The sequence below is a fragment of the Dermochelys coriacea genome, chromosome 10 (assembly GCF_009764565.3).
Source record: "Dermochelys coriacea isolate rDerCor1 chromosome 10, rDerCor1.pri.v4, whole genome shotgun sequence".
Classification (NCBI taxonomy): domain Eukaryota; kingdom Metazoa; phylum Chordata; order Testudines; family Dermochelyidae; genus Dermochelys; species Dermochelys coriacea.
This window is the reverse complement of record NC_050077.1, coordinates 12,560,816-12,575,677: the sequence shown is the minus strand read 5'-3', so window position 1 is coordinate 12,575,677 and position 14,862 is coordinate 12,560,816. Positions and strand designations below refer to the sequence as shown.

The 14,862-nt window shown below is 44.3% G+C and overlaps 1 protein-coding gene across 1 annotated transcript in view; it reads left to right on the top strand.

Moving 5' to 3' along the window:
- The window catches only part of ELFN1 (extracellular leucine rich repeat and fibronectin type III domain containing 1), a 241,140-nt gene that overhangs the window by 3,181 nt on the left and 223,097 nt on the right, over positions 1 to 14,862 (top strand). The window contains exons 2-3 of the mRNA XM_043493536.1: positions 833 to 1,020; positions 1,550 to 1,706. The gene's annotated coding sequence lies outside the window, so the exon portion shown is untranslated. The remainder of the gene's footprint in view (positions 1 to 832; positions 1,021 to 1,549; positions 1,707 to 14,862) is intronic.

The window sequence follows — 14,862 nt, the reverse complement described above, 5'->3', positions numbered from 1 at the left end:
CTAACAAATTTAGGAAGTAGGGAAACTTTTATCCCTTGAATCAAATGTTAACGCCACCCTGTCAAGGGCCTGTGGAAAGTCTCCAAGTATAACAACCTGTGACTGCATACCGGCAGACACCAGCAGGTGTTTGAACCTTGCATCTTCAGCACCAAAACCCCATAATCCCTTGTCGTGTATCCTAAAGAAGTATCTGTCAGTAAGTAGCAGGCTCTTTTTCTTGATGTGAGCCAGCCGCTACAGGGAGACTTAACATACAGCAAGCCAGTGTTGGGAGACAATTGTGAGCTTTCTCTGGCTCTTTGCCTGTCATTCTGCGTGTACTTGGATAGCTTTACTGCTGACAGGGATACTTGTCTCCACGGATGATACTTTGCACTTGTATATATCACTTTTCATCCAAAAATTTCCAACCACTTCATGAACATTAGAGAATTAACCTTCAGAAGCAGCCCTATGAGGCAGGAAATTAGTACTTCCATTGTACAGAGTGGGAAACCAAAGCACAGAGACATTCAGCAATTCACATAAGTCATTTACAGAGGCTAAGATAGAATCCAGGAGTCCCTCCCTCCTTCCAGTTTCCTGCTCTAATTACTGAGGAAATATGTACCACTGTCTCTGAGACTGTTGAGAATTGGTGAGACTGCTGCCCCGTACTCCCCCAGGGAAAACTGCCCACCATATTGCAGTTTTACATACAGTATTTGTTATTATTTATCTGAATAATTTCTTCTCAGGGTAATTCTTTTTAAAACAATTAAGTGTCTGTGTACTTTTAGATTGGAAGAGAGCTGCTTTTGATTATAATGTATTGTTTGTATTACTGTAGTGCCTCAAAGCCCTTGATGATCATCTGTCTGTTTATATGAAGTGGTAGGCAACCTCATGGAGCAGACACCCGGGCTCCAGAGTGCCTTAACATTTATTCCCCCTTCACTAGAAAACTACGCACCTGATGTTTCAGGACAACCATTAATAATCCCCGCTCTTGAGGGAGCCTCGCTATCAAAGCGTCTGGTTGGTTTATTAGTTTACGGTTTATTAGTTTACAGGTTATTACTTCTGTGGTTTAGATTTCTGTCTTGTATTTCTGTGCTGCAGAATATAGACTATGGGCCAGAACCTCAGCTGTGACTGAGCCCTGCTCTGCAAAACAGAAGAGTGGGGAGAGGAATTACTCTGCCCCCATGATCCTGAGGCTGTTTGGGGGTGGTTTGGGCCCCTGGCATACATAAGTTGATGGGCGGAACACTCCTGAGATACCACTCTGCTAGCCAAGGAGTGCCCAAGTGCTCTGTTCATCAGCTTGATATTCAGAGATTCCCTTAGGCCAAGGGAATCCCCCACGTCCCAGTTAGGAAGCTTTCTGGCTACCCCATGCTGCCTGGGTACTGCAAAGCAGCCAGGGGAGGAGCCAAGGAGGGCCCAATGATTTTTCCAAGATGATTCATTCTCCAACAGTTGGTTTGTGTTGTGGGTGTGGTATTTTTCTGATCTGGGAGTGCAAACAAAGCCTAAGGGCCACCTTCTTCCTTTTAAATAACAGCTTGTAACCATCATTATTGCTGAACAAATGGGGATCCCCTTATTTTTCTCATTTTGGGCCCAACTATGGCCTTTCTCCTGTGAGCAGTGCTGGAGGGCACCAGAGCTGTGATAACCAAGTGAAGCTGGCCAGAGGCTATTGGTGTGGGGCAGACATGGTGAGTATACCTCATAGCACTCCCTTCATCTGCTGAGGAAAGTAGTGGAAGGCACGTTTCATGGCAACTACTGCCAGAGGCTAGCAGGCATATGGAGAGTGGGGCCCTGCCATACCCCCAGCCCAACTGGTCATGTCTCCCTGGGGCAATGGAGCACTCTACAAACACCATACACAGAGGATGGCAAGCGCTTGGAGCCAGTGGGAGGTCCAAGTGTGGAGGAATCGGCCCTTTATATCACTGAGGCCTCTGGTGACCTAAGCCCCGACAAGGACCAGGAGAAGAGAGCTGGTAGAATTCAAGCTCTTATCAGGGCCCACTAAGGCCAGAGTCAAATGGGACTGTGGATGTGGAATTGGGCTGACACTGGCCTTAGTGTGTATGTGATGTGGCACCTCATGTGGTCACACTGGTTGCATAAGCCCAAGCCTGCCCCAAACAGCATTTAGTTTCTCAAAGATAGTGGCCAAATGGCACAGTAAATCCCACACGCATCTAACGTGGGGGTGAGGGGCCCTGGCATTGATTTGACTTGGTAGCATGTACAGGATCCAGCTGGGGTACAGGGAACCCACCTGGAGGATACATTCTAGTGGCAAAATGCTGGCTCCATGAAAGCCAATGGCAAAACTGCCATTGACTTCCATGGGGCCAGGATTCCAGGTTAGCAATATTGAGGTATCCAGGTCTTAGTGTAACCATGACCTTTTATGCACATGTGCATTGGAGGGTGTCTCTGTGCTCACTGGAGAAAGGAAGGTTGATGTGATGCCATCTCGTTAAATATTTTCTTGGACATTAGGTTTGAATTCTCCACCAGGAAATCTATAGCATGTTTTTATTTTCTCTTCTGTGCCTTTAAAAAGTGACCCCTCACCCCTATTCTATGCTTATGTGTGTTCCTTTGTTTCTCCGGGTGACTCTGGGGTGCACTGCTGCTGTTGTTACTAATATGATGTGACCCTCCTTTCCAGGTTCTACAAGAGCACTTTAGAAGAGGTTTGACCTAAACTCTGAGATCAGAGAAGAGCACTGGGGTATTAGATTTAAACTTGTTAAATTGAATTAAGCCTCCCACCAAATGATTGTGGCCTGCTCCAGTCCTTCTAATCTTCTTCCGAGTTTAGGATAATTTGTTTAGTTGTGCTGATCATCTGGAGGTTAATTCAATTGGACTTCAGTTATTTATTCATGCCCGGATTTGCTAAGTGTCACATTAGATACATGAGGTCTCCATTACAGTTATGAGACAGCTTCATTAGTGTGACAGAGATTCCATCTGGATCACTTCTCCCTTTCAGTCCAGTGACTGGCTGTCAGAGCTCTCTCTAGTGGGAGGAATCCTTACAGCTTTCCACTTTCATTTGTATCATAAAGGGACACAGTTGGTTATTGTGCATTGATTATAGCAAAAACACACTTCTGTATGCTGATTGGCTGGGAAGGTCTCACCAATAGTCTGAGAAACCTCAGTAATTTTCTAGCTCTACATTTGAAACTGAGAGCATAGTTGAAAAAACTAAAAGCAAATATCTTATAAAAGCAATTTATTAATAACATAGGCTTGTATAGCGCCTTTCATCTCAGAGACTCCCATGGTGATTTAGGGATCACTTTATCCATCAGTGAAATGCAGTCACTTCTGGGGTGGAACATAGTACCTGTTTAACAGTGCACAGCAATACTACACACACATTTAAGACAAAACTGAAGGAGAATACTGCAGCTAGTTGAAACTGCTGGAGGAATTCAGGTTGGCAGAATGTCGTTGCTCACATTGGAATGTGGTCAGGACACCTGGATTAACTCTTGCAAAATATGTCACTCAATTACAAATGTTTGGGTAACCTTGGATGTAGGTTTTATCCAAAAGCAAGTTCCCCTAGCAACACAACCCTCTCGTTATCATGATGGGACATTGGTTCAGAGATGAGTCAGTGAATTTTGTCATTGTTTCCAATGGACCAGGGTCAGATCTTTAGAGGAAAGAGCACCACCACTTGAATCACTAACAGAACCTGAAGAAAAGAAAAGCACCTCCCTGGTTAGCTTTTAATGCTACAGAAAATATAGTGATTATGTCTCCCAATCATACACTGCAAGTAAAGGCCAACAGATTCACTTTTATGTAGCTTGTGGGAGAGGGGCTTAGGGATCGACTGGTGGGACAAATGTGCATTATAGAGAAGGCCCTGGGTCAGATGCTGCTCTCACTTATGCTAGGGTGGAGTAATTATGTTGATGTCAATGCATGAACTCCAGATTTACCCCAATGGGAACACAATTTGGCCTCCTGTCTATTTCCCCCCTCCCCCTCCAATGTCTTTTTCCTATCAATCCTCAAGTATCTGTGTTATTGGCTGGTCAGGATGACACCATCAAGCATTAGCACAGGCCCTAGATACTGCTTCCAACAGTCCTGGTGATTAATGTCATTATTCATCATCATATCTTCTCTTTGTCTCTATTTTTCAATTAAATTGTAAACCTGTGCTGAGGATCAGTCATTAGCTTTCAAGGAGTGAGAAATGTTCCCTCACGTTTGGCCTCCTTCAGAAAGCACTGTCGTGGCTACACACCGTGAAATATGGTTTCAGACAGAACAATGCTCCAGAAAGCAGCTGGGATCCACATTACAACTCAGCCTGCTTTTTAGAAAGTTTATTTGTTATTGATTTGGAAGCCAAGTTAGTGCTTGTGAAAGGAGATTTCTATTTGTCTCCAGGACAAGTATATCTTTTGGCTGCTGCAGTGCAAGCTTCCCTGAGCAGGAGGAAAGAGGGTAATGCAGTGTCCATCTTTGTCATAAAGTAAGAAGCTGGCCCTTTGAGGGGTAGGAGGGAGGGGTTGGAATTCAGCTGCACCTATGCCAGACTTGTTCCCAGGTGAAAGGAATGAGTCCAGGGATCACATGATGGGAGCAGGTGACTCAGAATCAGGCCTGCTGGGAGTTATAAAGAGCAAGCCTGTGCCTATTTAGGGTGTTTTTCCCTAGCTCTAGTGTTAAAAAGCTGGAGGAGTACTACCTGCAGGAGTTGGTGAGGAAAGCTGGTGTTCAGAATGCCCCCCCCCCATGGGAAGAGGGCAGGTTAAGGCTCTTTAAAGCGCCTAAGTAGAAGCCCTCGCTCTGGTAGTCTTGAAAAGGACTGAGAGTCAATGGAGGGAAGCTAATGCAGTAGCTAGCCCTGAAGCCAGACCAGGTAGGTTCCTGCTACAATCACTGCTATTAGTGCTGGCCTCTCCAGTGAGGTTGCAACCAGGCTGCTAACTGTGGTGATGGATTTTTGTTAGGGAGACTCTTATGAACTACTGGACTGAGACCACCAATCCATTTCACAGAGACCATCTGATAGAAATGACTTTCTGTGCTGGAATGGATTTGGTGAGCTAAAGGTGCAAAGCTCCATTTTCAGTATTAGTCCTGAGTCATCCACTCCCCTTTGTGAAGAAACCGCTTGAAATGAGGATCTCCGACAAGCCTTCCCATGTTGCTCTGTGAATGCATCTCTGCCACACCCTGCTGTTTCACTCTTAAGCCCCTACACAATCCTGACTTAAATCTTCCTAGCTGTAGAAGAGTCTGGTTTTGCCATTGGCTTGAATGGAAGAGGCTCCAAGCAGTGAACCACCCCTGATAATCACACCAGCATGTGATGTGATTTGGGCTGTGATATGACCACTTTAGTCTAGGCTGAGACCACCAAACCTGCAGCCTGATCTGAAGCCAGGTCTCCAGAGGTGAAAGACCAGTGTAGGAGCCCCACTGCATCCCTGAATGCAGCTCTTCTCTTGGGGACTAGAACATCTCTGGCAGTGAGAAGGGAGCAGGAAAGCAAGATGGAGACCTGGGATAACTAGGAGGGCATTGGTGTGTTTGTGCAAGAGGGAATGCTTATGAAGAACCCACACATCCCTCCCCTATTTATGAAGCTGCTCCAGGGAGCTTGTTGATGAAGTTTATTTTGCTGCTTATCTCTGAAGTAGAAGGCAAAATCCACCCCGGTTTTAACCCCATGGATTTCACTGCAGTTACCTTAGAGACTTATTTGGCCCAGGCTGTCTAATACATGAAGCTATTACCCATCCTATTTGGAGCCAGAGACTTCCTAGATTCTTATTCTTTCACTGTGGGAGCTACTCCTTTTCCTTCAGCCAGTCTCCTGCTCCTCTTCTGCAGCATCTCTGGCTTGTGTATATGCTAAATTTTGAGTCCCCTAAGAATTCACTGCATTTAATATTCCTCTTCCCTGTCTTCATAACTTTTCATTTGTAGGTTAAGCTGCACCTGAGATTCTCAAAGCTTTCCTCTAACTTAACTCTGACTGGTTAAACTTTTAAATAAACCATTTTCACCTTTTCCCCTCTGTTGTGGGGCTCTATTATCTTCTGGATTTTTAAAAAGCAGCAAACATGGAAATGATCATAGATTGCATTTATCTGTGGAGAAACAGATGGACTCGCGTAGCGGATCAGACCTATTACTACACAGACATAATCTGCATCAGGCACAATGGGCCAAATTCATTCCTCGTGTAACTCCACTAGAAATACACTAGGGACGAATATGACCTGCTTGTGCTGTGCCCACAGAGACAGAGCTGGCGGAAATTTGCAGTCAGTTATGTCCATGATGAGTTGATGGAAGCTAGACCGTGTAATTAGGAACAGAATTAAGCACGTGATGTGCAGGCTTAGCATAATTTTACACACATGGTATGTGCTTACACAATGTCTACCTCATGCATAATCCATGTTTGCATATGTATATCAAACAGCCATACTGAATTTAGGCATATATCCTTTCACACACACCTTCCTTCTATGTACAGTATCATCACACACAAGATCACATGCACTGTGGGTAGATACATAAAATATCTCACTTACAAATACAAACTGATATCTACAGGTATATACCAACACTCATAAATATCCCCTATGCCCATGTAAACCATCTCATACAGGGAGGGCCAGAGCCTTGGCTGTAGCCAAAATAGAGAATGTAAATCAGTGTGTGAACATAAGAATGGCCTTACTGGGTCAGACCAGGTCCATCCAGCCCACTATCCTGTCTGTCAACAGTGGCCAATGCCAGGTGCCCCAGAGGGAGTGAACCTATCAGGAAATGATCAAGTGATCTCTCTCCTGCCATCCATCTCCACCCTCTGACACACAGGGGCTAGGGACACCATTCTTTACCCATCCATTAATGGCTATTAGCCCCGATTTAACCTCCATGAATTTATCTAGTTCTCTTTTGTGGTGGGGACAAAGCTGGTTTAAAACCTTCCTTGGAACAGCTGTGATCCATATGCTGCTGGGTACATGGCCTTCCCCTTGTGCAGTGTTAGAGCAGCCTTCAGGCTGCTATGAAACGTATGTAGTCCAGGATTGGTATGGCATAGGGGCAAGGGTGGGAGGCCCCAATATTTGTGGAGTGTGTGCGTGGGATGTATACTCCCCTGTTGGTTCTGTGTTGCTGAAAGAACACTGTTGTTGATCTTCCTGGGCTGGTTAAATGGCCTTGGCAGTGAAATGCAAAATGGTAACATCATGCCCAAGGGGCTGGCTCAGAAGCTCTTCCTTTTGCATAGATATAGGTGACTTGTACTGCAGTGTGTTCACAGCTGTCTAGCCAGCACACCCATGAGTCCTTGGGGAAAGCATGCTGCCACCTACCCTCAAAAAAGCAGGAATCCTTGGCAGGGACCATGTAAGAAGCAGAAGACCTTGAAGTTTAACCTTAGGTGAAGCTGGCACCCTGTACAGTTAGTCCTTAGGGAAGGCTGGCTGGTGTCCTTGACAGATAGCTTAAAGTACAAAGAAGCCCTATTTGGTGGGTAGCCTCCAGGGAAAGCATTCTTGGTAGGTACCCTTTATGGAAGGCAAGCATTCTGCAATTTGCCTTTAGAGAAGGGAAGCAAGATTCACTAGTAGGGGCAGAATAACCACAGCTGCTTGGATCCTATTCCCAGGGTATTAGGTACCTGGGAAGTCCCATGAAACCCATGTGGCTTTAGCAGACCAGAGTAGATTGTTACATGCCCTGTTCTCTGCTCTTCTGGCTCTCTCTAGTCTAACTAGGGAGTCAGTCTCCCTTCAGTGTTAATTCACTCATAGCAGGCAGCTGTTGGGAAGGGGAAGGCCTTCCTGAGAGGAAGGGAGGACAACACATCTGGATGGTAGCCCTCCAAGGAAGGTGAAGCAGGAACAACTGGCAGGTAACTCTTAGAGGAATGGAAGCAACCCACCTTGGGGGGGTTCTTGCCAAGGGAAAGGAAGCAGGTGACATTGGCAGGTAGTTCTGTATGCATAGGCGGAAACAACGAGATTCTGCTCAGAGCTTTGAGTTTTAAATCCTGCTCGTTAATGATGGAGGGCTAAGTGCTCTGAGGAATGTCTGTAAGGTATAAAAATGCTCATCAATCACTGAGCTCACAGCTCTGAAAATTGGTGATGCAGACACACTGAATAGGAAAAAGAGCAGCCATTTAGAGCAGGAAAGATTAAAGCGCTGTCATTCCACTGACTGTTGGCACATCACAGGGTATCAGGTAATCAAAGCTGTTCTAGCTTCTGGATACAGTTGAGATGATGTCCCACAGAGCATGCTCAGCCAATGCAGAATTCACAGGCACTTTAGGGACTGGAATCCATTTTTAAAAGTACTTTAAGATTTCTTTCCTCCCCTCTATTTGTATATTTCAGGTGGGGTTAATTATGTGACAGGGGAAATAGTTCCCTCTTCTCCTTTCTGCTTCTCCCCCCCCCCCTCCACTTTCTCATCAGTCTTGCCACAATCTTCTCCAGATTCAATTAAATAAAAAATTAAATACATTAAAAAGGAATCTTTTCTCTCATGGGTAAAGAAAATCTTGCACTCAAAAACAAAACAAAATAAATGACTAAACTCTGGAATTCAGTCAAATCCTCCCAGGAAAAGGATGCAAAATATCTTTCCACTAAAAAAATATTTTGACACCATAAATGTAAGACCAAATTTTCCTGTACAATCCCAGTAGAGTCGCACACAATGTATCAGAAGAAAATTTGGACCTTGCTTTGTACCAGCTTCCCCCCCAAGAGCTCAACTGACACTCTAGATTTGAAATGGTTTAATTTCCAGTTGTTGCATGAAATCAGTTCGACACTCTTCCACCAGCAATGGAGGATTTTAATATACTTTTGGTTATATAATGCTGTGTCCATGTCCTAAATCTTGTTCTGCACAGCCAGTGAGTAGGCAAACATTTGCAGATTCATAGGGGAGACTGCAGATATGGGGGAGGGAAGAATCCCAGTCTGCACTGACTGGAAAAGGGCAGAGGGTGTGCTCTGTGGGGAAAGCTGCCAGTGGGTCAATATAGTCCTACACAGTTCGTGAATTCTGGTTGTCCATGCTCAGCAGCGGGATCTCTAGACTGCTAGGTCAGCACTTCCACCCTTGTTTCTAATTCAGTACCCAAATGAATGGGCTGACTTCCAGGAGTGGTGGGCACCCAGAATTCCAGTTAGGCATCTGTTCCTTTGCAAAGCTTATTTGCTCAGTCAACAGCTGATTCCTTTCCCTGGATGCTCTGAATTTCTTCTGTGGGACACTAGGATGAAGTTTGCAGACAATACCAAGATGGGAGAGGTTGCAAGTGTTTTGGAGGATAGGATTAAAATTCTAAAAGATCTGGACAAATTGGATAAATGATCTGAAGTAAATAGGATGAAATTCAATAAGGACAAATGCAAAGTACATCATTTAGGAAGGAACAATCAATGCCTATGCACAAAATGGGAAATGACTGCCTAGGAAGGAGTACTGCGGAAAGGGATCTGAGGGTCATAGTGGATCACAAGCTAAATATGAGTCAACAGCATAATGCTGTGGCAAAAATAGCAAATGTCATTCTGGAACGTATTAGCAGAAGTATTGTAAGCAAGACACAAGAGGTAATTCTTCTGCTCTACTCTGTGCTGACACGGTCTCAACTGGATTATTGTGTCCAGTTCTGGGTGTCACATTTCAGGAAGATGGGGGCAAATTGAAGAAAGTCCAGAGGAGAGCAACGAAAACGATTAAAGGTCTAAAAAAACATGACCTGTGAGGAAGATTGAAACAATTGGGTTTGTTTAGTCTGGAGAAGAGAAGACAGAGGGGACATAATCTTTTATGTACTTGAAAACTGTTGTTACAAGAAGGAGGGGGAAAATTGTTTTTGTTAACCTCTGAGGATAGGACAAGAAGCAATGGGCTTAAATTACAGCAAGCGAGATTTAGGTTGAACATTAGGAAAAACTTCCTAACTGTCAGGGTGGTTAAGCACTGGAATAAATTGCCTAGGGAGGTTGTGGAATCTCCATCACTGGAGTTTTTTAAGAACAGGTTAGACAAACACCTGTCAGGGATGGTCTGGATGATAATTAGCTCTGCCATGAGCGCAGTGGACTGGACTAGATGACCTCTTGCGGTCCTTCCAGTCCTATGATTCTCTGAAGCTACCTCCCACTTACTTAGGCCAGTTTGAGCTCAGCCCTTGTACAGGAAGATGCATGGAGTCAGGAAGTTGTAAGGACACTGCCCCTGTGCAAGGCACAGGCATAACTGTAGTCCCTGCCCAAGTGCTTCCTACTAGTTCTCCCTAAAGGAGCATGGTGGCCCAAGGCATAGACTGGGCCACATCCTCACCTTCTCTTTTGCAATGGTTTGCAGAGCTGAGCATGTTGGATGGAGCAGGCAGCCTCATCCAAAGAGATGGTGTATGGTACACGTTCCTGTTTCCGCCAGGGAGCAATGGTGTCACCTGAGGGACTATCCTTCCCAGTGCACTCCTGGGGTGATGGATCTCTGCTGCCCTCAACACAGTCCAATGCCTAAATAGTACAGAGCAGCCAGCAAATCACATAAAGGAATGCCACATACCTGAGGGCTGTGCATGCAGGAGGGGAACTTTGGAGCAGAACTTGTCACCTTAACAGTGCAGCTTAAAGGCAATCAAAATCCATAGGGCAGCCAGCTGCAGTGGGAAAGGTTTGCTTGAAACATGAACAAGAAAATATATTTTGGGGCAAGTAGGATGGAAACTGCAAGTGCTAAGAAAATAAAATGAGCAAGCTGAATGTATGAATTACTATCTTATCAAGTAGGAGCTCTGGATCTGCCAGGAAATACAAGCTATGCTATATTACCAGGTTGTATTGTACATTTGGAACAACAAGAATCATGCTTGTTTGAAATTAAGACTAACCCAGAGGTGGTGAAAATCTACCATTGCACCACATAGTTGAGAGACAGACAATTTCTACTTGACATTAATCAATACGTGTGCACCTCTTCTAATTGAGTCGGCCCAGCCTTTCTCCAGGATCTGACAACAACAATCTAGCTCCTTTTCCCCTGGGCAGATGTGATTGCCTTGCTGCAGTAAGTATAGAAAACACTGTATATCGATCTGATTTCTCCTGAACATCTGTACACAAATTGCATTGGGTACAGAGTTGCGAGTACGTCCAGGCAGGATACTCTGGTAGCTACCTTTGCTGTGTGATCTTGAGTAAGACATTTAAGTCTAGATTTTTTTTTTCAAGTTCACGCTACTCACAGGTGGGGCCGCGTTCTGAAAAGGGCTGAGCTCTCATTCAGATACTTAAATACGGGGCTGACTTTCTGAAATGTTCCGAATCCAACCGTTTCCATTGTGACAGACAGCCTGATATTCAAAAGAGTGCGTCGCCCAACATGCTGAGCTGTTCTGAAAGTTGGAACATGTATTTTGGTGCCTGAGAGATGCACCCCTTTGAACACTCTGCTCTCAGTCAAGATGACATGGACAGAGGTTATCAGTAAAATTAGGATTAAAAAAACCTACCTTGCAGAAGGCATTGTGGGGATTACTTAACAGTTTGTAAAGTATTTTGAGAGCCTCAGATTAAAGTACTCTAGATGTGCAAAATGAGTGGTGTTTAACTCTGGATTCTCACTCACATGCACAGGCTTGAAGTGGTGGCCAGATTTAAGATCAGGAAATCTTATTGCAGGGAAAATGGTGGGATTTTAATCTGGCTTCCTCTAGTACCTGGAGTCTGGTCTCTAATAACTATGTTATTATAGGGTCCAGCTTTTTTTTTTTTTCCCCTTTGTCAGAAATAAGATTCAAATTTTCTGGATGTGACTCTCCTGCCTGAGGTTTCTCAATCTGTGCGATGGGAAATCTTATGAAAATTATGAAACCTTCCCTCCAAGGCAAAGTGGTGAGAAAAAATATACTAGGGAAGCTGTAACTCATGCAGAAATTGCAATTAAAGATCGGGAGCCGAAGCTGCTGTTACAAAAGGCCCAGAGGTGTTTAAAGACTCCAGGCAGAAAGGTAAAACCACTTTTAACCACTGAGAAGGCTCAATGGGGTTCTAGACATTAAAGGTCTGGAATGTGTGAATGAGGGCCACAGGGCTGAGCCGCTCTCAGCATTCAAGCAAGGAGCTACAGTGTAGTTTCTGAGCTGGAAATGGCTGAATAGAATGTACGGCAGATTTGAGGCTCATCAGTGGGGACTTTGTTAAATTTTAAAAATTGCTGCATTCTTCTGAAGCTGTGAGGCTGGTGAATATTTAATGATTTTCTGGAAGGGCTGAATCTGAATGAAGGAAATGAGGAGGGAAATACTTGACTCTCCTACTACCGTGAATGAGCTTAAAGAGGCTGCTAGGTCCCTGTCATCATGAAAAGCTCCTTGTTTTGATGGGAGCTTTAATGGGTTTTTCAAAAGACTCTTTGAATGCCTCTCCCTGCTCTATTGGAAAGTTATTTTTGAAACTGGAACGTTGCCACCTCTCTTTCTGTTCAATACTTTATTCAAAAATAACTTCAATTACATCTTCCCAACGTTCAGAGCAGCTCTGGTTACACTGGAAACCGGAGCCAGCGCTGCCCACACAGACACTAGGTGAAAGGCTCTCCAAAAGGCGAAACTCTACGACTGGGGAGTAGCAAATTCGCTCTTGCTGCAAGTTTAAGGCCCACATAAAAGACTGAGCAGCCCATTTGTAAGAGGGGACCATTTCTATCTTATCTCCCTGGGGCTCCACAGGCTGTACCCATTGTCACAGTAGCTAGGGTGTCAATGATTTGATGCTGCAGTGATCTACCTAATATTCTGGAAAATTAAACTAAAATGAGTGTAAGCTGCAAACTTCACCTGAGGATCTGGATCTGACCTTCCTAGAGTTTGGAAATGTTCAGGTCCAGAATGTGTGTTTGGCCCCCATCTCTAGGATAAACATCCAATCTTTCCTGTACACCTTTCCTTGACTGCCACTCCTGAAACAGCTGACAGGGCCTCAGTGCTGAAGGTACCACATAGCAAGATGACATGTCCTCACTCTTGCCAGGAAAGGGGGATTCTCCAACCAGGCCCAGTCCTGCTCCCACTGAGAGATCTGCCACCTACTTCAGTGTGCAGTGTGAGGCCCACAATGTGGTCTGGAGCTAAGGCTTGGTCTACACTACCAACTTATGTCAGTATAGCTAGGTTGCTTGGGGTGTGGATTTTCCACGCCCCTGTGTGATGTAGTTATACTCACCTAACCCCCAGTGCAGACAGCGCTATGTCCATGGGAGGCCTTCTTCTGTTGCCATAGCTACTGCCTCTAATAGAGATGGAGTACCTATGCCAGTAGGAGAAGCTCTCCCATCGGCGTAGGTAGCATCTTCACTAAGCACTATAGCAGTGCAACTGCGCCAGTGCAGCACTGTAAGTGTAGACAAGCCCCAAAACATTGCTTTTTGCTATTCAGAACAGAGACCAAACACCATAACCCAACAAAAGTACAAACCATTAGGCTGATTTTTAAGAAGCATCAAGGCTGCAGTACAGTGGCCAATATAGAGCATAGCTAACAAGGGCACAAGCAGGTTTCCAGAGCCCTTTTTCCCCTTAAGTGCATGCAATGCACCTCATCCTACAATATCATTTGGCCCTTAGTATAAGGAAGATACAAAGTCATATTCTGATGCCTGAAAAGTCAATTGCTGTGGACCATTTTCTTTCCTCCTAAAATTGTCTGACTTCTGCAATGGCTAAACTCTTATCTGTCCCCTGCCAAATTTTCTCTAAAGAGGTTTATCCAGCTTTCCAGCATGGTTTAGCATTGTTCATCCAGACCAGCCAGAAATGATCCTTTATTTTGCTAACATAATTAATAGCAATAAGCTGTCCATGGTGATAATGGTATTGATGTTCTAATGCCCTGCAGATAGAGCCTGGATTTAGTGCAAGTTGCATGCTAAGTATGGTGTTACTTGTCTACCTGCTCCCTTCCAGAATGATTTCTCTTCTTACAATCCCACATCATGTTCTGGAACCACACCACCTGCTGCTCATGTTAACCAAGGTATTATACATTTTAAAAACATGTTATATATTTTTGGCAAGAGAACGTTCCTATGTCTAACAGAAGCTGAAACTGTTATACTATTACCTTTGTTGTTTAATGTAGCAGGATTAGTTTCTCTAATGCCAAAGCAGGAGATGGGGCTCTTGTAAATAGTCCTCCTCCTAGCCAATTTCTTCATCATCTGTACCCATGTTTAAGCTGATTGGCATATAAACTACCACATCACCCAGCTAACATATCAAAATACCAGACTCTCCTCTGTTAGCCTTTTCCAGTGATTTGGATCAAATACACATGAGAAGTAAGGAAATTTAAAATCCATTCTTTAAAAAAAAAAAAAAATCCTTTAGCACACGTTTGGTAATATTAGCATGGATATTTATGGTAGGTAATAATTGTCTACGTATTTACGGCACTCAGTAATGCCAGAACTGGGGAATATGCAGAGTTTATAAACTACCAGGAGAAGAGAGAGCCACAGGATCTAAGAGAATACAGGATTTATCACGTCTGCACCTGGAGACATTAAACGTCACGTGCTCCTGACTTCAGATGCTCCATCCTATCTGACAGTTCTATAAATAAGCCCCGGAAAGCTTTTCTATGGCATTCACAGCTATGGTATCTTAGCACCTCACTGTACAAACTGTCAATGTGGTAGTGCCAGGAATTAAACCTATAGCTCCTGAGAATGGTTCCTTAATCACAGAGAGATCCATCCTCTCACCTGTGTAAGTTGATCTGAAAAAAAGTACAAAAATGGGCAACCAGTCAC